Consider the following 22,531-nt stretch of genomic DNA (forward strand, 5'->3'; position numbering starts at 1 on the left):
TAAAAGCCTCTTTAAATTTGTTTTATCTCCCTAACAATGAAGTTAATTGGTAAAAGCAAAAGATAATAGCAGGCAATAGCAGGTTTGTGGAGTAACGGAATACATGTAACGGGATTCTGTATTTAAAATACACATTTTAACACAAATTATTAACAAGTTGAAACCTAAAAATTAAGCAGAATTACACGTATAACAATTAAACGCTTGTATCATGAAAAAGTGCAGTGTGTCATAGCTGTCTGAATGTGATCTGGCTGGTCCAATTTACTTCATCAGGTGTCAGAAAAAAATAACATTTAGAGTGGCAGAAAAAACACCTCACAAGCATTTTCACCTAGTAAAATGGTGGTATAGACTCTTGTGGAAAAGTACTTTTTGTACTTTTCGACTCTTCTCAGTTGCTTCAATACAAACAGGAAGTTAGATAACAAAATTCAAAAGAGCGGAGCACAGAAAAAGGCGGTGCTGAATAAGGTGAATCAGCTCTCATTGCACTGTGTGAATGTGCAGCTTATAAGTTTAAAATAAATATACTAAGCTTAGTGTGAATAGCAACAAAAAGCATCTTTGCACAAAGTGCATTTTGCAACCCTAATTAAATACTACCATACTGTATAGGGGTATCACTGCAGCATGTGTACTGTGTTTATTTAGAGTCCTACAGATAACCTACACCAACCCAACCCCTAAACCTAACCTTAACCTGCCCTACTTTGTTGAAATACTATACATTCTAAATGTATTTTATACTTGTAAGCCGCACATTCACACAGAGTACTCAGAACCTATAAAGGATGTCATTTGTCATACTGTTTATGATAAGGTTAACCAACAGTTTTGGTACTGTAGCATTTTTACATTCTTTTTTGTTAAAATTTAGAACACCTTTTTACATTGTACTGTAAAACTACAGTGCAGTTTTGCTGCAGTACAGGTAGAGCACTGGTTAGTACTCTGCAACATGGGGGGCATAATGTAAGTTGACGGGCAGGACTGTGTTCTACACCTTCCCAGTTTTTTCCTGTCCCAGACTGGATCCTTACACTTTTTTCTCTGCTCTGGCTGTGGCTTGTTTTGCTGAATAGCCTTTCTATATACAGTAAATCTGTTTTATTTGAAGCAGTCTAAATGTGATATATGTTGTTAGCTCTAATAGTGGTCCTCTGCTGTCACCCTCTTCAGCCTTAAAAGGTTCTCCTCAGTTCTCACCTGTACCTCTATGCCTCTCCTTTCTCACCTACCTCCCCTGGAATCCCCCAACCTGAGCCCCAGAGGTACACTTGAAGTCATTACTGCAGCACAATGCCCCTCTATGTCCCAGAGTCTTCTGTGCTCAGCCCGGGCCAGGTTCTGGCCTCCCTTGTCTCCTCTAAACATCTGGAGCACAGCTGGAGGAGGGAACACGGTGAGCATCTTCTGTCATCTCTAGTGCATCAATAGGATGCAAGGTGGGGGCAGGTGAGTCATGTATCTGAAATGGAGAAATAATTTTGTGCGTCGTGGATCAGTGTGAGCCATTAAGCAGCTGCACAGCATACTTTAGGAGGTGGAGAAAAGCCAGCCTCTTGGCCCATATGCTTTCTGCAACTCCTATCTATCAGGGTGTCAGAGCTGCCATGATGCACTCACTTCGAGCAGCAGGCAGGGGCCAGACACAACAGGAGGCCCTTGTTTGAAAAGACATCTAACTCGTGGAAGAGTGCCAGAGATGGAGGGATGGAGAGTGAAGTGGTGCGGAGGGCCAGAGCGTGTTTGTTTACCAACAGCTGTCCAAATCACCACTGTTAGCTTGCATTTCCTGTGCACTTTCCCTGGACTTCGCAGACTTGTTGACATTGAATGTTTGGGCCTCAGCAAGCCAATACTTAGACTAATTAGCTGGCTAATTAAGACAATTTTCCAATTCTGAGGGAAATTTGGGTGACTTAAAATGTAAATCTGAGCACAGATAGCTTGGAGATTGGCGTAAGTGAAATTAACTGCAGGGCTGTGCTTGGCGCTCTCCCTCCAGTGACTAATTGATTTAGCATAACAAAGCATGGACTGACATTTATTCATCACTGTGGCATTTGAGAATGCTTAAAATGTCCTTTCTCCATGTCAATGGTGAAACTAAATGGGTTCTCTGTGAGTGTGTTAGCTATAGGCAGTAAGATGTTTTTGAGGCATTGAACACCTATCTAAAAGTCCCTGACTGCTCATAGATTACTTGACACTTTGTAAAGGTCTGATGACCAAAATGTTCCCAGTTGCACAATATAATTTAGTGACTAAAAGTAACGAAGCCTTTCCCTCCATTTGCACTGCTCTATACGCATTGATCTATTAAGTTTATGTTGTGTGCTTTCGAGTAGCTAGCTCTGAAATCAAGTTTGCTGGGAGGACTCGAGCATTAGTAATCCATACTCTCTTAATGAGAGTCCATTAGCATAGCACTTGTGTTTGCACCTGAAATGATCAGTTAGTAGGGCTATTCCAGCCATGGGGAAACTTGAGAGAGGCTATTTCTTATGTTTCATACTTAAAAAGGCAACAAAACTCCCAAGTTATATTACTGCAGCACTCTAAACTTCAAATCTGAGAGCGGATTCAGGAAACACAGAGGATGCAAGTGTTTATTTTGCCAAGTTTTGAGATGGATTATACACAGCAGTAGCCTACAGCAACTGAACATTTTATCTGGCTTCAGTAAATCAAATTGTATAAAATAGATAGTTTCAACTCTCAGTTCTGATTGGGTGAGTCAGCGTTGTAAAATAACTAAAACCGCATGCGTGATCGCACATGCAATATTAATACGTGGCAACCATAAACAGTCATACAGTTACGTTGTTAAAATAATTGTTTATTCCAATGACTGAACTATTATTCATAAATATCAATATATATAGAACAGTGTTGTCTTTTATCATATCGTTATTGCTGCCAATGTATAAAAGCAAAAGCTACTTGAGTTTGTGTGTTACAGTGATTTTTTTTTTAGACAGAAAGTAAGCTGAAGCTTCTCCTGGCTTTTTGCTTCGTTCACTGTCAGATCTCTATCTAGTTTTATTTAGACATTATTCATTGATGGTAAAAAGCGTAATGTATTACATACTAGATAGTCTTTCTGATGGAATGATCTGCCCTAAAGGATGGAGGTGGAGAGTAAGGAGGACCTGGCTGCTCTATAGCTCCATTCATTCCCTGTCCATTTTTTAATAGCCAGTTCCATGTACTATGGAAGCCACTGGCTCGGCAGATGTAGCGCTATGTTAAACTTTATGTCACTTGAAAATGGTTTTCAAGTGCAATCAAGACTGAGATCACCTAGCTGTATAATGATCTGTTTTATGGTGCCATTATCAGTGCAATATTTTTTAAATATCCTGTTCACTACAGACTCATTGGGCACAAGAAAATGTAAAGAAAGGGATGATGCGCTGACTTTCATTCTGTCATTGATGGTCTGGATTTTAACATAGCAGAAATGTATTAGTGATAAAATCTTAAAAATCTGGTGTGGCATTTGCCTGAGCTTATTATTTTTCATGACTGTTAATAATTTTTTAGTCATCTTTTGTTTAACAAAGAGCATTATCCTTTATTAGACTCAAACCTGCCTCCCCATTAGCACCACTACTCCAGAATATCATGCTCACATACACTTAACGCTGCACCACAGCTCTGAGGGATTGTCTTTTTTCACAACGTGAAATATTTGTTGAAATCTACTGCTCAAATTCTCTAGTTTTCCATGTTTAACTTTGGTTTTATATTGTTTACACTTTCAGAACCAAAAGAGGAAATCAATAGTGACCTCTATGACATCAAAGTCAAATAAAAGAGAAAGATAGATTGACAAAGAGTGAGAAAGAGAAATAAAGGGGAAGCAGCCGGGCACAGGGGTATTTCATAGAAGTGAACTGGTGTGGCAGTGCGTGTGACTGGTGTTTTGTGTTATGTTAGTACATCCTTCTCACTGTCCAGCTCTCTGCCAGCATTGATACTCCATTCCTGGCAGCGGTCCATCATTCCCTAGTGTTGTATACAAGAACCGAAGTCACTAGCAAGGGGAGAGAGGGAGAGAGAGAGAGAGAAAGGGAGTGAGTGTGTGTTTTATTCCTTATGTCCTTATTTTGGGTCACAAGGGAGGGGCTCACACAGCTACCCAGCATAGACTGGCTGGCTATAGTCTATTGATCAGCCTGTGAGTTCTGCCAACTGAGAGAAAAAGAGATAGGAAGTAACGACAGAGAAAGATAGAGGGAGAAATGGGACAGAAGAGAAAAGAAAAAGAAGCAACAAAAAAGTAAGGGAGAAAAAAACCGATCTGGCTTTTTTGTCCTGCCAGTAGAGGACAGCTGAGATGAGTTTGTTTAATTCATCACAGTCTCACATTCCCTTGGACACCACAGGGACTGTGCTGTTCCTGAGCAGGGACACTGTCCCATCCCAGAATTTGTGTGTGCTGTACTATTGTATGCAGAACTCAAGTCAAACTCAAATATAAAGTTTGAGTTCCAGAGAATGACCCATTGAGTATATTTTTACTTAAAGGTGCACTCTTAAGAAAAATGGTTCTAAATAGTACCAAATAAGGGTTCTTCAGCTTTTAACAAAAGCAGAACCCTTTTTGATGCTAAATAGAACTCTTTTTAATGGTTCCATAAAGAACCTTACTTTGCAAGTCCTATTTAGAACCTCAATAGTGCTATAAAGAACCTTTTTTAATCTTTTCAGAGTCAGTGTTTCAGTATATGTGGACAATGTAAGTGAGCCCTTCACAATGTGAAAAAGCAAAAGTGAAATAAGGTGTGAAACATAAAAAAAATAAAATGATTACCCCCTTTTTCAGAACATTATGTCAGTTTTTTGGAAAGAAAATTGCAAAATGACAGTCCAAATCTTGACTTGGTCACTTGCATTTTCTTAAAGAGATCTATAAAATAAAAAAAGGCAATCTTATAGCTAGAAACTACCAGTTACAGAGAGTTTTACTTTGTAAAGTTTAACATTTAAAGTGGTTAATATGGACTTGCTCAACATTTTGCAAAAACTTACCCATGCACTGTGCTGCCTTTACCAACCAGTGACAAAACTGTCTGTTGTCTGATAACAGGCAAAGTTTCATTCATTCTGTGTGTTAATTATTTATTGGTTATAAGCAATAAAGTTGATCCATCAGTCTCATGCCCTGCAGGGAGCGAAAAACAAATGTCATGAGCTCTAGGATGTATAATCATGAATTTGCTTCAAGGAAAGTTCAGTATACTGTATATTCTTCTAGGGACGTGAATGAGCTGAGAAAATGGAATCTCCCTCAAACATTTAGTTATGGCCATAGCAGTAACAAAAGTTGTATAAATCATGACTTCAAATTTGGCCAACATCTTAAAACAAATTTGGCTCCGAAACAACACATTTACAATAAACTGTAAACTGTAAACTTTAAATTCGACACTGTTTCACTTTCAAAACCTGAGTGTGAAGTGAAAGAAAAATAAGCAAAATGAACTAATGGGATTTTTTTGTCACTGAAAACGTTCCTGCTTAAACTATTAACGGTTAAACAATTTTAAGTGACATATTTAAAAAAAAAATATATATATATATATATATATATATATACCCATCACAAAGAACCATTTCAGCACAAAAGGGTTCTTCGTGAAGCTATGGTTTTAAATAGAACAATTAAGGTCAGTAAAGAACCTTTGAAGAGCCATCTTTTTTAGAGTGTGCTGTAAGTGAATTTGGTTAAATGACTTGCAGAAAACTTCCCCATGTCAGGTATCACTGAAATAGGTGCATTAAATATAATCCAATGTCTCAGTAGAAGCCTAATATGTCCGTAGTCAGATCTTTCTGCTTGTCAATCATTGTGCACACTTACAGAAAAGCCCATTTATGCTATTATAAGTGCCCTACATTGTCTTTCTCCCGTGAAATGCTTAGGGTCACTAATGGGTCACTAGTAATGCATATGCACATATTTGTGTTGATAACCAGTGTGTGAACATTTTCACACAGAAATCATGATTCATCAATAAGTTTGCACTTAGATTTTTTCTAGATTTAAATTCAATTTAGAACCAACTCAAACAAAGCATATACAAAACTCTCAGACTACTGGTGGCCTTGGAAACACGGAATGTGCCAAGCCAAAATGTTTTTTATAACTCTACTAATAAGTCACATCCTCATTAATCATTAATAATTTTTTGTTTGAAAACGTTATGTTTCCTAACTTAATAATTTTTCTGAAGTATGCGGTAATGGAGAGGGTTGTTTATTTATTTATTTAAGTTTATTTAGATAGGGACAGATACAAATAACATAGATAAACTTTGACAGTAATCTGATGCATTTATCATAATGTTTTTAGCTATAGCTAATTTACAACACTTGTCCCTAGAAGGGCTTTTTGGTTAAATGTAATACAAAGATAAAAATGTAGTATAATGGAAAATAATAAAGTAGGATTAAAAAATAGTATACAGAAAGGGCAAGAAAGTCTAAATATGAGAGCAACACTGTTCGTGAATTAACCACAATTTTTTATTTATTTAATTTTTTTTTTAAGATGTCTAATGTTGGGATACATTTCAGATGGTCTGGCAGAGAATTCCATAATTTTGCCCCTTTCACTGAAACAGCAGCCTGAGCAAATGATGTTCTACAGAAAGGGATGTTACAGTTGACTTTAAAAACAGATCTGGTGGGTCTAATACTTTGCTGTCTTGTTATTATTTTGCAAAGCGGTAGTGGAGCAGCATCATTTAAACATTTGAAGACCAGTTTAACCAGATGCAGAGAAATAAAATTAACAAAACTTAAAATCTTATATTTACTTTGAATTTGGCAGTGATGGTACCTTATTCTCTTCTTGTCTAAAACTTTCAAGGCTCTGTTGTAAAGACACTCTATAGTTTTGACTGATGACTGATGAGCTTGAGACCATGTGGTTAAGCCATAAGATATATGTGAAAGAATAAAAAAGTAAAAGCACAGTCAAGAGTCAGACAGTTTCTTATCAACATAAAACAGTTCAAATTGGCCCTAATAGTTTTACAAATTTTCTTGATATGACTTTTAAAATTCAACTGATAATCTATGTTTATTCCGAGATACTTCACTTCAGGTACTTGTTCAATAAATTCACCATTAATTTTTATGTTCAAGAGTTGTGTTGGGGGTAGTTTTTGAATAGAAAAGCAGACAGAGTTTGTTTTTTTGATATTTAAAGTTAAACGAGATGAGGCCAGCCAAGATGATATTCTTTCTAAAAAAGCACAACTTTTTGAAAACACCGTTCTAGTGCGGATGAAATGTGTAAACGTTGCAAAATTATAGTGTTTTCAGTGTAGGCCTAATTAAAAAAAAATCATCTAAAATGTATATCAAAGTAACAAATGATGTGTGTTATAGCTTGATTTTGGATAGATTATGAGCAAAAATGCAGCCAGTTATATGTAGTCTAGGCCTAATATACAAGGTAGTTATTGTGTTTCAACTGGTTTTGATAATGGCACAATTGGCTTTTCTAAAAAATCTTGCTACCTGTGCTCTCAGGTGAAAGTGCATCTTAAAAGAGTGTAGGTGTTGCAAAGAGTAATGAATGGCTGTACAGGTAAGGTTGTGCGAAAAGCCCTTATATGGCAATTATTTGGGAATTTACTATGCGGATTAACTTACAAATTACTTAGAACATGCTCCCTTATTTATAATAAACTGGATTCATCAACATTAGAATGAGGATAAGGACACATTTTGTTAGTGAATGGGACCCAATATCTCCCAACATACTGTAGACCACACTGTTAGGTCTTGAAAGTAGGAGGAAAGTTTGAGGTGTCTGGGTGCTGGAAGCCACTGCAGAGAGGCAGAAAAATGATGAGGTGTATGGAGAAAAAAAAAAGAAAAAGATTGACTTCCCCGGGGAGAAAAAAGCAGTGTTGAGAGTGTCCCTCAGGACCAAAGCACAGCTCAGACTATAAAACATAAAAATCTATGAGCAGTCCTCTGCCATTGCTCGGAAAGAACAGTAGCCAACACATTGGACTGAGAAAAGGGCTTGACCTTTGAATCCAGATTCATGAGGGCTAGTGGCTTCACATGCTGCCATGGAACATCCAGTGAGAAATTTATGGTATATTATGTATGGGGTAATTTGAATATTAATGACTAAACAGTGGGAAAGGGAAGCATAACATATCTACTGATAAAAGAGTGTTATTTATCTGGGATCTCGAAGAACAGATTTGTAGTGGGGATTTGCAGGGAAAAAACACTCCTGATACAAAATGTTATAAATTTCTATGGTTATGGTCTATATACGCTTCAATTTAATCTGCTTGGGATGATAAATTATTTTGGTTATGAATCCAAAGCGAAGCTAAACATAGCGCTTGTGAGAGGGCTGTTGGAACAGTTGCAGCAGACTTCAGTGGCTGCAGCCATTAGTCAATAAATTAAAATGTAATTAGTTTCTGCTTCTGTGCTCTATTTGAAGAGCTATACACCGGTGTAATGAAAATGTATTGGAGCTGTTGATTAGAAGAAGAATGAAGAAGATTTCAAAGACGAATTTTGGCCCTGAATTCTCCTTGGCGGCCTATATCTATAGCTTGTGAATGCTACAAGGTTTGATGAGCAAAAGAAGCCATTATCTGTTGTGAAACCGGTGATGCAATTATTAGGAAAGCATCACTATAACTATTCCTCATAATTAAGATTAGTGTTTTTTAAATCCCGTAGACTTTCAAAGTGACCTGAGCCAAATCTGGGAACCAGACATGAGGTTTGGAATTTTTAGTTGGGCCAGTAAGCAACCACTGACAACACCCTACATCATCATCATAAAAATAGCTTTGGAAAGACATGCTGTTGAGGAAATGATTTGGGAATTTCCATTTTTTGGTGAACTAATAATTTAATAACACCAAAATTCCTGGCAATGAATTTTCATGCTTATAATACTGTATTACAAGACTATTGCCCATAGCACAGGTTTATGGGACCAACTAGAAACATTCAGAGCAATTCATACATTAAACAGGTCTTGATCTGCTGCCAGCAAATTGGAGACCTGAGCCTGCATTTAGAGTGTGACGGATGATTTTGAGCTCTGCTGTTTAAGTGATTGTTGGGATGGAGGCAGGTATGTGCTGATAACATTAGTGCACCAGTGTGGGACACACAGTCCCCACCTCCTTGACAGACTTTCCTCCTATATGTCTCAAGTCTCTCAATACCTTTGTGCAGCCTCTTTGTGGATGTACCTGACTGGTTCAAACAAGCCCCTGGCTTAACGCATCAAGTTTACCTAGTGGAACCAGACTGCCTTTCTCTATCACACCATTGTGTGCCAAGCATGCCAGTCAGCTGCCATGCTTTTTGTGGTCAGTGAGTGTGCAGGCTATTTGTTCTGTCTGCCAGAATGAAGGGTCAGTTGAGGAGGGAGAGCAGAGAAAATTGGAAACACAGGCACAATCACGATGACAACAAATGGCGAGAGAGAGAGAGAGAGCAAGAGAGACAGAAAACCAGGGAAGTGATAGAAATGGCAAGAGATAGCGAGTGAGACAGAGAAGGTGAGAGAGAGGGGCGACGATGCAAAGTGAAGAGGTAGAGACTAGCTGTGTCCAAAACTTGAGGTACTGTATATCCCATGCTGTCTGGCTGCACAGCCAGTCATTGACTTCACAGGCAGCAATTGGACATAATGGTACAAGAGTCCTAAACCTATATCAATCATTTTATTTTATATTCTATATCAGTTGTTTTTTCTTCAAATTTTTAATTCAGTAATATCATAATTTAATAAACAATATATTATAACATTCAAAACATAATATCCATTATGAGTATTTTATTATCAATAAAATTTATAACAATATTATTGTTGTCAGGAATGTGCTGAGAATTGTTAGATTTTGCCATTCATCTGTAGACCAAATATTGAACCATTTAGTAGAAATGTAGAAAGAAGAAAGTGATGTCCCTGTACCATTTTTTTGAGAACGAGTATGAGTGCCGAGAATTTTTTATTTGGTACTTGCCGATACGGAGTCTGATACCTGTTGTTCTTTTGTTTTGTTTTGTTTTTTCAGAATTCCATATCAACATTTTCTTTCAAGTTTATCATCAAAATGGTGTTTAAATAAATTATTTAATTAAAAATTTAATCAAATGAAAATTTAGAAATTACTTTTCAATATAATATACATGTTTTTTATCTAATGAAGTGCTTTTACAGAAAACCTCACAGCACAATCAACACACAATATTGAAGTAATTAAAAGTAATTTTTATCAAATAAAGTGCTGCATAACAGAGCATCACAGATGTGAGATATTGCTTAAATATAATACAATTACTATTGATTTATTCTTATTAGAAATAGAAGTAGTAGTAGTAGCATAACAGTGAATTGTACATTACTATACAGTAGTGGTCTATTTCTGTCTTACTTTTTTCCATGTAATTATGCTTTAATTTTGGCGGCTCTTTATTTTGAAGTGTTTCTGTGTTGGTATGATGTAGCTTCTCATTCCAGAAAAGCCAGTCAATTCATGACTCACAGTGATTATTAAAACGGAAAAGGCACTTTGTGCTCGAGGCACATAAAGACCACATATTTATGAAATTAAATAGCAATTTAACAAATATGTAGTCTGTATGTGCCTCGCACAAATAAATTAGCACTCTGCTCTCAATCATCTTCTGCAAACAGTGCTCATGATGCTCATGATGGTGTTTTCCATGTATAAGCCAAGGGACTCTAAAAGGTATAGTAAGCACTTTGTGTCTTTTTGTCTGCACAACACACAGTCCACACATTCACAAGCACTCACAGTTGAAGTGCGCAAACTATACATTTATCTCATTAAATTGCAGCCTTTGCGGTTTAATAATCACACTGACATAATGTGATTTTAATTTGTGCACTGAATGTTTACAGAATGACATTTCATACATCAGATGGTACCAGTTTTTGGAATGAGCATTATTACAAGCACAAGTACAAATACATGAGCGCAGTATCACACCCGATTATTATACCAATCGGTATCAGGACATCCCTAGTAGAAAAGTGTGAATATCTATAAAAAATTAAATCTAGGGACCTAAGGAAACTGTTTTCAGATCAGCACTATATCGTCATGTCTGATGATCTACAAGAATTTCAAGAGAGCTGTAGAAATAACCATGCAAATATTCAGTGACTACTAAATAAGGCTTATGTCTTTGTGTTTCAATGAAAATAAATTATTTCACTATTTCGAAAAATTGAAGAATAAAGAAAAGACATTTACTTCTTTCAACCGCTCTTTCAGATGTTATTTTAATTTTCCACCAAATCCCCCACACACAGAATCAAAAGCACTCATCTATGCTGCCTTCAAAAACCAACCAGATGAAGTCATCTTAGTTAAGAGGATGTGACGCAAACATTGGCTTCAGATGTGCCTTGTTGCCTTCCTAGCTCTGTATACATCTGTAAAGCATAATTTTCCAGCCTTCGAACACAGCCACTGACAGATACTGTACACATGAATGAGGAACACAAAGAAAGACACAGAGGGAGCATGAAATATGGAGAAAGGATGAGGACAATGAGGCAAATCAGTCTCAGCTGATGGCACAGTCAATTAAAATAAAATGATCTGGACCTTGGCAGAGGCCAGGGAAGGAGAGGAGCTGATGGCAGAGAGAGAGTGAAAGAGGATGAGGGAAATTAAAACTGAAGGATTAGCCCAGTCCGTATGCGCCATGCGCATGATGACGGGGGTCACCTGCACCCTAAAAGGACCAAATGTGTCTGACAGTAATGAGATCATGTCTACTCAACTCTCCATTGGAGCTTCAATGGCTTTAACAGCCAACTCTAAGTCTACTCCAATTGTGACAAGCGTCCTTTAAATTCCTGTCTCTCTTGTGAACCGCTTCATCCTGGCACCTATCTCACCATATTTCGCTTTGACATAGGATGAATAGTTGTCCTTGAGAATACAGATCTGTACTGTATCACCCCTGTCAAAACTCTGGACTGTTTCAGAAAATATTGTAAGAGTAGCAGAGAGTCAGAGAGCACCCTGCTGAAAAGACAAGAATAGCCAGTCACCAGTTTTTACTTTTTTAACTTGCTTAACCAAGACTTCCTAAGCCAAACAGTATGACCATAAATATCATGCAGGGTGACTCAAGTTTTTATGGTGAACAGCATAGTTACCATGCTTAAAATAACATCTTAAACCAGCCTAAGCTTGTTTGCTGGTCTTAGCTGGTCTCTCTGCTGGGTCAGGCTAGTCTGGTGACTAGCTATACCAGCTTATCCAGGTTGGGAGACCATCCTAAACCAGCTATGACCAGCACCAAACAGCATAAACCAACATGGCCTATTGGAGATTGAATCCAGCTTGATCAGGCTGGGAAACCAGCTAGACCAGCTTAAGCAGACTGGGAGACCAGCTTTGGCTGGTTTAAGCCTATTTATTTTCAACAGGGTGTGCTGGTTCACCAGCTTGACCATTACAAACCAGCATTGAAACTCAGCCTTGCATCCTACAAAACACATCTGCACACAGCTGAATACACTGCGTACACAAGGGACAGTAGCTAAACTCATGCAAATTGGTCAGTAATATTGCAAACAGGAAGGCCACTCAAACAATTCACAGTGTACGAGAAAATAACTGCACTGGACCACCACAAATAAAATGGCCGGCCCCTGGAGAGGACCCCTCATCGGCTCTGTGTGAGAAATGGCTTTGAGTGAAAGTTGCTGATGTGGTATTTTGCTTTCATTTGTGGAGGGTCTGAGGGCCAAGGTTGGTCATTAGTTGCAAAGCACTATGCTAACATGAACAGGCCTGGCTGTTTTGGATCTGAGCTGCTCAGGGGACCTGGTGCTTGGATGGCAAATCAGAGCAGACCCTGGCTAATGGAGCAGCATTGTGAAGGACTGATGCAGAGAGTGCAGTCTGCCATTTAAATGGTCCAGAGGGGGGCAGCTCCATCCCAAAGGCCCTGCAAAGTCCCGATTCCTGTCTTTATCACTCCTGCTTTTATTCTGTCTCTTATGCTCTGGATAAAGATGGACCACCTGTAGAATCCTCAGAGAAAAACTGCATGGTCAAGAGAACCACAGTAGTAACCCAAATCGGCTGCATCATATGAGCAATAGTATTGCTTTAAACATTTATTAATCAGAAGCATTGTTGTGAAATCATTACTAAAATGGTTATGGAAATGGAAATGGTTTTTCAAAAAGTATTTAAGTTTGGCACAAAACACTGTTTGTGCTATGGACAGACAGTATATATCAAATTTTGCTTAAGAGATCGGATTTATGATTTACACTCGTCAGATTATAAAACAGGTTAAAAAGCCATATCTAGGAACCACAATATTTTTTTTACTTGGGCAGTAAGCAACCACCCAGAACACCCTAGAAACCACTCAGCATTGTGCTAAAAAACATATAATAGCATTGGACTGACTCACAACACCCAAACATCATGACGGCAAGCTGCGCACAGGCAAGCACCACTCACAGTATTTTCAGAAAATCTAAAAATCTAGTTTGTCGCTGGCTTGAGATGAGCTCTGAGCTTTAAGGTCCTTGAAGTATCCTGGCCGTATTCGAAGAGATGATAGAGAGACCACTCTTTTAGGGGTTAACTTCTCACTTCTTGGATCTGTGAAAGAGATTAGCAAAAGTTGAGCTCCTTGGGCATTGGAGCACTTAATCAGCTTCTCCCTGTGATGTTTTTGCTGCATGTGTTAAGATATCATTGTGTCTTTTGAAAAGAGCCAGTCAGACTAACACCGGTTCATACAAATTCAATCATGCAGAACAGTGAGAAGAGAAGAGGATGTTAATCTAAGACACAGGTCCACAGCCAGCCATTCCCACCATAGCCTTCAGCAGAACTAGGGCTTGAGTCCAGCCTTATTTATTATATAAACACTGTGTTTTGCAGATCAGCATGCAACAGTTTCAGGGATAAATTAGGGAGGATCAATATTTGAAAATATTTGACTGGTTTACACATTGTTATTTAGCAGATTAAGACCAAATATTCCCCTAATATTTGTGAGATGCAGCTTTCTGCTGCAATCTCTTCCTCCATCTGTCTACCACAGCCTTATTTTTTAGTTTGCCTCTATCTCTCTTTTGCACTCCTTTTCTCTTATGTCCTCTCTTTCTGTTGATCATTTGAAGCTGCACAGTATTTGTCAGCATAGGGAATATTACATGTAAGGATCAGGCCTCCCTTTGAAACGTGAAAAAATATTGTACACACACATACACACTTTGTCTTTGAATAATTATCAGTATTGATGGCACATAACACAGATGAATAATGGGACAAAAGGATTACATGTTGGCATATAACACTGATGAATAATTGATAAAAAAAATAAAAGTTGTGTTAAATGGTTTTATCGGAAAACATTAACTGCCATTCTTTCTGCTTTACAGTGTCACTGATTCTGTTTAAAAAAGTATTTTATTGAAAAAAATTCACTTTCACTGTTTTATCATTCTTCTTCATTGAAGAAACTTAAACTGAACGTTATATCACTAGTCCTATTGTTCTGCTATTTTATGTATACACAAGTTCACACAAAAGTCTTGAACTGTAAAGAGGGGGAACTACCAAATCTGTTAACCTGCTGTTATGAGGAGGAGTGGCCAGGCCGTGAGGATAGATGCCTGGCGCTGAATTACCCCAATCAGCCGGGAGAGTGATTATGGAGTTAGAATTGTTTCTAATTCAGAGACAAATGGAAAGAGATTCACAAATAGAAAGTTGTTTCACAAATAAATTTAATGAGATCCACAAATAAATGTAAGGAGTTTCACAAAAATAAAGTTAATTCACAAATAAATAAATTTATTTAATATTTTAAATAAAATTATACAAAAATTAATAAAATATTTACAAATATATATTTTTAACCCACAAACACAACTCTGTCCAACATTCATTTGTGAATCACGTAAATACTCGCTGAGCTACCCAGGCCCCCCAAAACCTTTACTCTTAATGTTACATGGCAGATCCAAACAGACACTACTAAATGCTACAAAAGATAACAGATTGTGCCTTCATAAAACATTAATCATATTACATGATCTTAGGAGCACAAACCATAAATTAATACACTATATTACACAGTGTACAAGATCTGCTAGGCCAATAAATTGGTTTCACATTGTGTTAATGTGTATTAACTGGCGGACAAAAGTTTGGAATAATGTACAGATTTTGCTGATTCGGAAGGAAATTGGTACTTTAATTCAACAAAGTAGCATTCAACTGATCACAAAGTATAGTCAGGACACTACTGATGTAAGAAAAAAACAGCACCATCACTATTTGTAAAAAGTCATTTTTGATGAAATGGCCCCATTTCCAGCAGCCATCCCTCCAACACTTTATCCTTGAGTAATCATGATAAATTGCTAATTTGGTACTAGAAAATCACTTGTCATGATATCAAACCCAACTGAAAGCTATTTGGTTCCTTAAATGAAGCTTAACATTGTCTTTGTTTTTGTGTTTGTTTTTGAGTTGCCACAGTATGCAATAGACTAGCAAGTCTTCAGGTCAATATTAGGTCAAAAATGACAAAAAATAAACTACTTTCTCTAGAAACTCGTCAGTCAATTATTGTTTTGAGGAATGAAGGCTATACAATGCTTGAAATTGCCAAAAAATCTGAAGATTTCATACAAAGTAAACTACAGTCTTCGAAGACGAAGGACAACTGGCTCTAACAAGGACAGAAAGATATGTGGAAGGTCAGATGTACAACTATGCAAGAGGATAAGTACATCAGAGTCTCTAGTTTCAGAAATAGATGCCTCACATGTCCTCAGCTGACAGCTTCATTGAATTCTACCCGCTCAACACCAGTTTCACGTACAACAGTAAAGAGAAGACTCAGGTGTTCAGGCCTTATAGGAAGAACTGCAAAGAAAAGGCCACTTTTGAAACAGAAAAACAAAAAGAAAAGATTAGAGTTGGCAAAGACATACAGACATTGGACAACAGATAATTGAAAAGAGTGTTATGGATCAGAACCCCATTGAGATTTTGTGGGACCAGCCACAAGTACTACAGGAAGTGTGGGGTGAAATGTCACCTGAGTATCTGGAAAAACTGACAGCTAGAATGCCAAGGATCTGCAATGCTGCATGTTTTATGAGAACCTTTTGAAGTAGTTTAAGGCCTGAGCATTTCTTTTGAATTGTAATAGTAATTTTTCATGTCATTAATGTCCTGATATATTACTAAACATTGTTCAACAGCGGAATGCCACTTTTGTGAATAAAAGTATACATTTCCTTGCGAAATAGCAAAGTCTGTACATTATTCCACCTTTGGCTGCCAATATATATATTTTTGTATATATATATATATATATATATATATATATATATATATATATATATATATATATATATACACTGCAAAAAATATAAATCCTTTGAAATATTACTTCAGTGAAATATATATATATATATATATATATATATATATATATATATATATATATATATATATATATATATATATATATATATTTCATTGAAGTAATATTTCAAAGGATTTATATTTTTTGCAGTGTTATGGCAGACCAGTCCAGTGTTACTCACAAGAAATAATTATGTTAACCCTGTAAAACAATGTGTGTTTCACTTATATACTCAAGAGGTATATGGGCTGTGAGATACATAAGGACAATAATAATAATAATAATAAAAATATAAGAGATTTGAAGATACTGGAGAACTGGTGCTCTCTGCTCTACATGATATAAAGATGGAAACAGTTGTAGGACTTTTGTGCTACTGGTGTTAAGACAGCACAAATCTTGTGATGTGTAACATGTTCTTTTCTATACATTAATGGACTTGTTTTTATCGTGTAACTGTAATATTTTTCCAATCATTTGTACAGAATGCTCTTACCCTGACTAGGAGTATCCATCCCAGACCACTTTTACACCATGACATGGCAATGAGGATGTTCATGTACAACAAATTCAATCAAAATGCAAGCACTCCAGTTGTAATGTTTAGTTCCAGTGTTTGTGTGTGTAAATACATGTACTCAAATGTATTGTCTTTTGTAGTTACATGCATGAAAACCTGTAATTTGAAACCCCCAAAAATCATACATTTTAGCCAACAGACTTCCTTTAGTGTTAAAAACAGACACTCTTTAAAACCTATGTACCTCAAAATGCCTTGATAGAACTCAATAAATATTTTTCAACTAAATGACAAAAAATATTTTGTCAAATGAGAAGAGTCATCATTTATACTCATATTCATGTCGTTTTAAAAAGAACATGAAGGTGAGTAAATGACATAATTTTAATTTTAAGACAATATTCAATAATAGACAATAATATTAATTTCAAAACAATGTTACGGTTTATTAAAATATTGTATTGCACTTTCAAGTCATGACATTGTAACATAAAAGAAAACAGACATAACAGAAAAATGAAAGAATCTCATATTACACATTTTAAAAGGTGTCCTGTATTGGAGTTTTGGATCAAGTGAGTCATGTTTTCAAAGTTGATGAGCAGTACACTGGGGAAACATCTGAAAAAGATGGCAATAACTGAGTCAATTATCACTGTCAGAAAATTATGCTGTATTTTATGAAGAGACCCATAATAGTACCTCCTAAACATTCACACAAAAGTGCTAAAATGCAAAATTCTAATAAATATTACCTTACAAATGCTTTTATTAAATAAATTAACATAACGTGAAACCAAATGATTGGCATAGCAGATTTTATACACTGTGTAATATAGGGTATTCATTTATGGTTTGTGCTCCTAAAATCATCTAATACGATTCAAGTTTTATAAAGGCACTCTCTGTACTACTGATCTTTTGTAGTCTCTAGTAGTGTGTCTGTTTGGATCTGCCATGTAACATTAAGAGGTAAGGTTTTGACGACACAAACAATTGAAGTCAGACGTTTACATACACATTAGCCACATACATATAAGTTCAGTTTTTCACAATTCCTGACATTTAATCGTAGAAAGCATTCCTTGTCTTAGGTCAGTTAGGATCACTACTTTATTTTAAGAATGTGAAATGTCAGAATAATAGTAGAGAGACTGATTTATTTATTTCATCACACTCCCAGTGCGTTAGAAGTTTACATACACTTTGTTTGGATTTAGTAGCATTGGCTGTAAATAGTTTAACTTTTTACCTTCCACAAACTTCTCTCAAAAAGTTGCTGGAATACTGGCCCATTCCTTCAGAAAGAACTGGTGTAACTGAGTCAGGCTTGTATGCCTCCTTGATCACACACACTTTTTTAGTTCTGCCCACAAATTTTCTATCGGATTGAGGTCAGGGCTTTGTAATGACCACTCCAATAGCTTGAGTTTGTTGTCCTTAAGGCATTTTCGCACAACTTTGGAGGTATGCTTGGGGTCATTGTCCATTTGGAAGACCCAAATTTGTGTTTTGTTCAAGTTGTGACCGAGCATTAACTTCCTGGCTGATGTCTTGAGATTTTGCTTTAATATATCCACATAATTTTCCTTCCTAATGTTGGCATCTATTTTTTAAGTGCACCAGTCCTTCCTGCAGCAAAGCACCCCACAACATGTTTCTGCCACCCCCATGCTTCATGGTTGGGATGGTGTTCTACGGCTTGCAAGCCTCACCCTTTTTCCTCCAAACATAAGGATGGTCATTATGGCCAAATAGGATAAAATTTGTTTCATTAGACCAGAGGACATTTCTCCGAAAAGTAAGATCTTTGTCTTATTCTCTGGGAAAATAAATATCTAAATATTCTTAAAACAAGAATAAGTTACAATTGGAAAAGCACACCCCAAGTCTTGTTTTCAGAGAATTATGTGAGTTTTATGCTTAAAAATCTATTTGCCAATGCGGTAAGAAAAATAAACTTGTTTTCCCTTTGAATCAAGTTATGTTATAAGCATAAACATTACAACATTTTGCTGAAAACAGTTTTTAAGTAAATGTATATTTTTGTAAGAATATTTAAATGTTTTTATATTTTCAGTGTATTAGCTCTGAAGCCATCTATATGCTAGTGTACTCCTACAAGTTGACAAAATTAAACTTTAGCAGATCTTTCTCTGAGAAAATGGACCAAAAATACTGATGATTCATCTTGCACTACACAGATTTTTGTCCAATCAAATGCTCCCCTAAAACCACCTGCAGCCCACTAGCAAGTAGCTAACTTTTGGCTATAAAAAAAATGGGGACAGGCCTTTTGAAATGTCTAACCCAAACATTACAATAGGAAATACATTAGCACAGGTTAAAAAAAAATTGTTTTTGCAAGCAATTTTGTGGGGTCTTTAAAAGCTCCAGACGTTCACAGCAATGTGTGGTTAAGGCTTCTGCCAACCAGTGCATTGCCCTGCCCACTTCTTGCTTGCTCTGCTGGCCTTCAGGTGGAGGACAGGCGGCTGGCCTGCTGGAGGGGCTGACAGTGGCGGTCAGCAAGCCCTGGGGGAGAGGACGTCCTGTGGGGGGGCAGATGGGGGTTCTGCGTCTCGCCATCAGGACAGGTGGGTCGCTGTCACCCTGTCCCAGCAAGCAGGTGGCCTCTACCTTCCTGGAGGTCATCTTCACACATAGCAGTGTGAAACGTCCTGTGGCTGCCTGTTCACTCATTTGCAACACCTATACACCCAGCAACAAACACACAACACCATTATTATATGACCAGAGTCTCACTCTTGTGTACCGTTCAATCACCTATCTGCAGTCAGGGTCCCCCAGGGGACTTTGTAAATAAACACAAAGTGCAAACGCTGCATTATGACTCTCACAGCAAGTCAATTCAGTCGAATCTCTTCCTAAGCCTTAACACCACCCCCAACCGATCCATAACTGGTTCTCGTTGTTTCCCAAAATACATCTGTCATCAGTCATCGCCGCCTGACAACGGTACTTGCTCCTGCGACTCCTGCAAACCAATAAAGCCTAATTAATATAACAAAGTTCTGTCAATAAACCAGGAACAGTTGTATAATTACAGTGTGCGTGAGGACATCATAAGCAGGCAATGTCACAACCCTAACGAAGGAAATAAATCGATTGCAACTAGACAAAGCGTTGCTTTACGATCCCCCTCTTTCCTTCGACACACAAAGGCAGTCATAAAATGTGGCCAGAGGAAAGTTTAATGACAGTCTTAAAGTGTCAGGCCCCCTTTGTCACTTTCACTGCCTTCCCCTCTACATGACAATGGGAACAGTGCTCTCTTTGCTCTCTACTCAGCCTCATTAGTCTGCTCTTTCCTTCTCTCGATCTCCTTTTCTTGTCTTTTCTCCCTCCGGAGACAAGTGAATGACAGGTTTTCCCCTTAAACTGTGCATTGCACTATTGTCAGACATAGACAAGCACACACACTTCACTTTTGCATTGGACTAATTTGTGGGGGGAGTGTGAATTAACATTCCCACAATACTGCTGTGTGCTCAATGGCATGTGGAGTGCATGGCTAAATGTCAAGTTAGGATGTTAAATTCCACAGCCCATGATTTCATCCAAAAACAGTTCTCTCATTCAGCTAGTCAGATTTCAGAGCTGAGACTTTAGCATAGGCAGGAGGAAAGAGGGTCTTTCTCTCTCCCAGACCACAGGTGAAGATACCCAAACCCAAGGCAGCAGAAAACCATCCAACTGCTCAGCTCAATAACTACCTCAATAACTGCTATGTGCATAGAACATTATCTCATAGTATGTTATGTTTACATTTTTAGAAACTGTCATCTTTTTGCACTACTGAGTACTGGTCGGCGCTGCACTGTCTATTGTCCTGTTCATTGTCAGTAATTTGTTGTACTGTCCTGTACTTTTTGCACATGTTTGCACGTGCACTTTATATAGGTATATATAGGTAGTTTATATAGGTATTTTATTTCGTTGTGTAGTCTCATGTGGTCCTATGTTGGTCCTTTGTTGTTTTTATGTAGCACCATGGTCCTGGAGGAACGTTGTCTCGTTTTGCTGTGTACTGTACTAACTGTATATGGTTGAAACGACAATAAAAACCACTTGACTTGACTTGAGCTGGTAGACACACAGGCTCTCTTTACCAAATCACATTTTACTGTGGCAACAAAGACAATAAATCTTTTTTTTTTTTTTATTCAATGACTGTTTCAAACAGGCTTCAAAGAAAACAGGTAGGCCCAGCCCAAACTCACTCTGAAATATTCATAAGTCTTGTCTCAACTCTTTCACGTGGAGTCCAAGTCAAGTCTCAAATCACATTTGGTAATAGTTTTCTATACACTACAGCCTTTATAAAAGTTTTATTAACCTTAAGGAAGAACAATCAATTTCATATATTTTTGGTTTGTTAGTCCAAGTCTGAGTTCAAGTCAGGTTTCAAGTCTCAAGTTTATTTGCAACTTAAGTGCAGCTCAAGTCCATATCTCAGACACAAGTTTGCATCTCTGCTCATGCCATTGGATGAGTCAGTGCTGTTATGTCCATTCATGTCGGGTCACTGAAATAGTTTGCAGTTTCATTTAGTGCCTTCAAATTTAACAAGCACGATGAGGCCTCTTCATGCAGCTCCATCAGGGAGCCCATTGTCTGTTGAGCAACTGTGTTCCTCCTCCACTGAGAGGACCTCTAGTATGTTGACTTGGAGTTGAGAGCTTCTCGTTGGGTCTGTTTTAATTTAATTCTTTGTATCGGAGGGCTTTGATACCAAAACTTGTCGGTTAAAAGTTAAAGTGACAAAATGACGTTGTGCCATGAGAAGTTTCTTCTTCTTTTCTTTTTTGTCACTATCTCTATTTTTTGTTCTCTCTTAGAAAATGAGATTGGTTATAGAACACTGTGTAGTGACTGAGGGTGCGGCTGTTCGTGACTGAAATGTAGTGATGTGTTACAACAGAGGACAAAATGGCAATGAAGGTTTGGGATGCTCTCTCAAACTCTCATCTCTCTCTTTCTATATTTTCTTTCTTATCTTTCTATCCAGCTTTTATCTACTCCTGCTCACAAATTCACACAGAGAAATTAGTTTGTCCTGGATACCTGTTTTTCAAAGACAGTATGTAAAAATCTAAGTACACTGCACATGACATGATCACACATTCAGTTGACAGCAGTGGTGGCCCATGCATTTAAAGTCTAGGCCTTCAGTGTGATTCATGCCATTAAGAAAACAGAGTTTCACAATGAATAATACACCTTATGCCTTTAGGCATTAAACATTATGTCACAGCTAGCAACTAGTAATACCAATTGACATTTTTAAAACACATCCACACACGAAAGGCAGAGCTGGAAACGACTAATTTTAATTGAAGCATGACTGTTATGTGAAATGAACATCTTCCGAACAGACATTCAGAAATCATAATTTTTTATATGAATCTACCAAGGAGCTCTATAATACCTAGAAAAATTTGTCTAATAATATTTGCAATTTAAATGTTGCTTGCAATAAATTTAATTTCATCAGGGTACACGGTTATGCTG

At 37.3% G+C, this 22,531-nt stretch overlaps 1 protein-coding gene across 2 annotated transcripts in view; it reads left to right on the forward strand.

Moving 5' to 3' along the window:
• LOC127619231 (calmodulin-binding transcription activator 1-like) overlaps positions 1-22,531 on the forward strand; it is a 548,116-nt gene that overhangs the window by 299,271 nt on the left and 226,314 nt on the right. The gene's annotated exons all lie outside the window — the stretch shown is intronic.

The sequence above is a fragment of the Xyrauchen texanus genome, chromosome 25 (genome assembly GCF_025860055.1).
Source record: "Xyrauchen texanus isolate HMW12.3.18 chromosome 25, RBS_HiC_50CHRs, whole genome shotgun sequence".
NCBI classification, from domain to species: Eukaryota; Metazoa; Chordata; class Actinopteri; order Cypriniformes; family Catostomidae; genus Xyrauchen; species Xyrauchen texanus.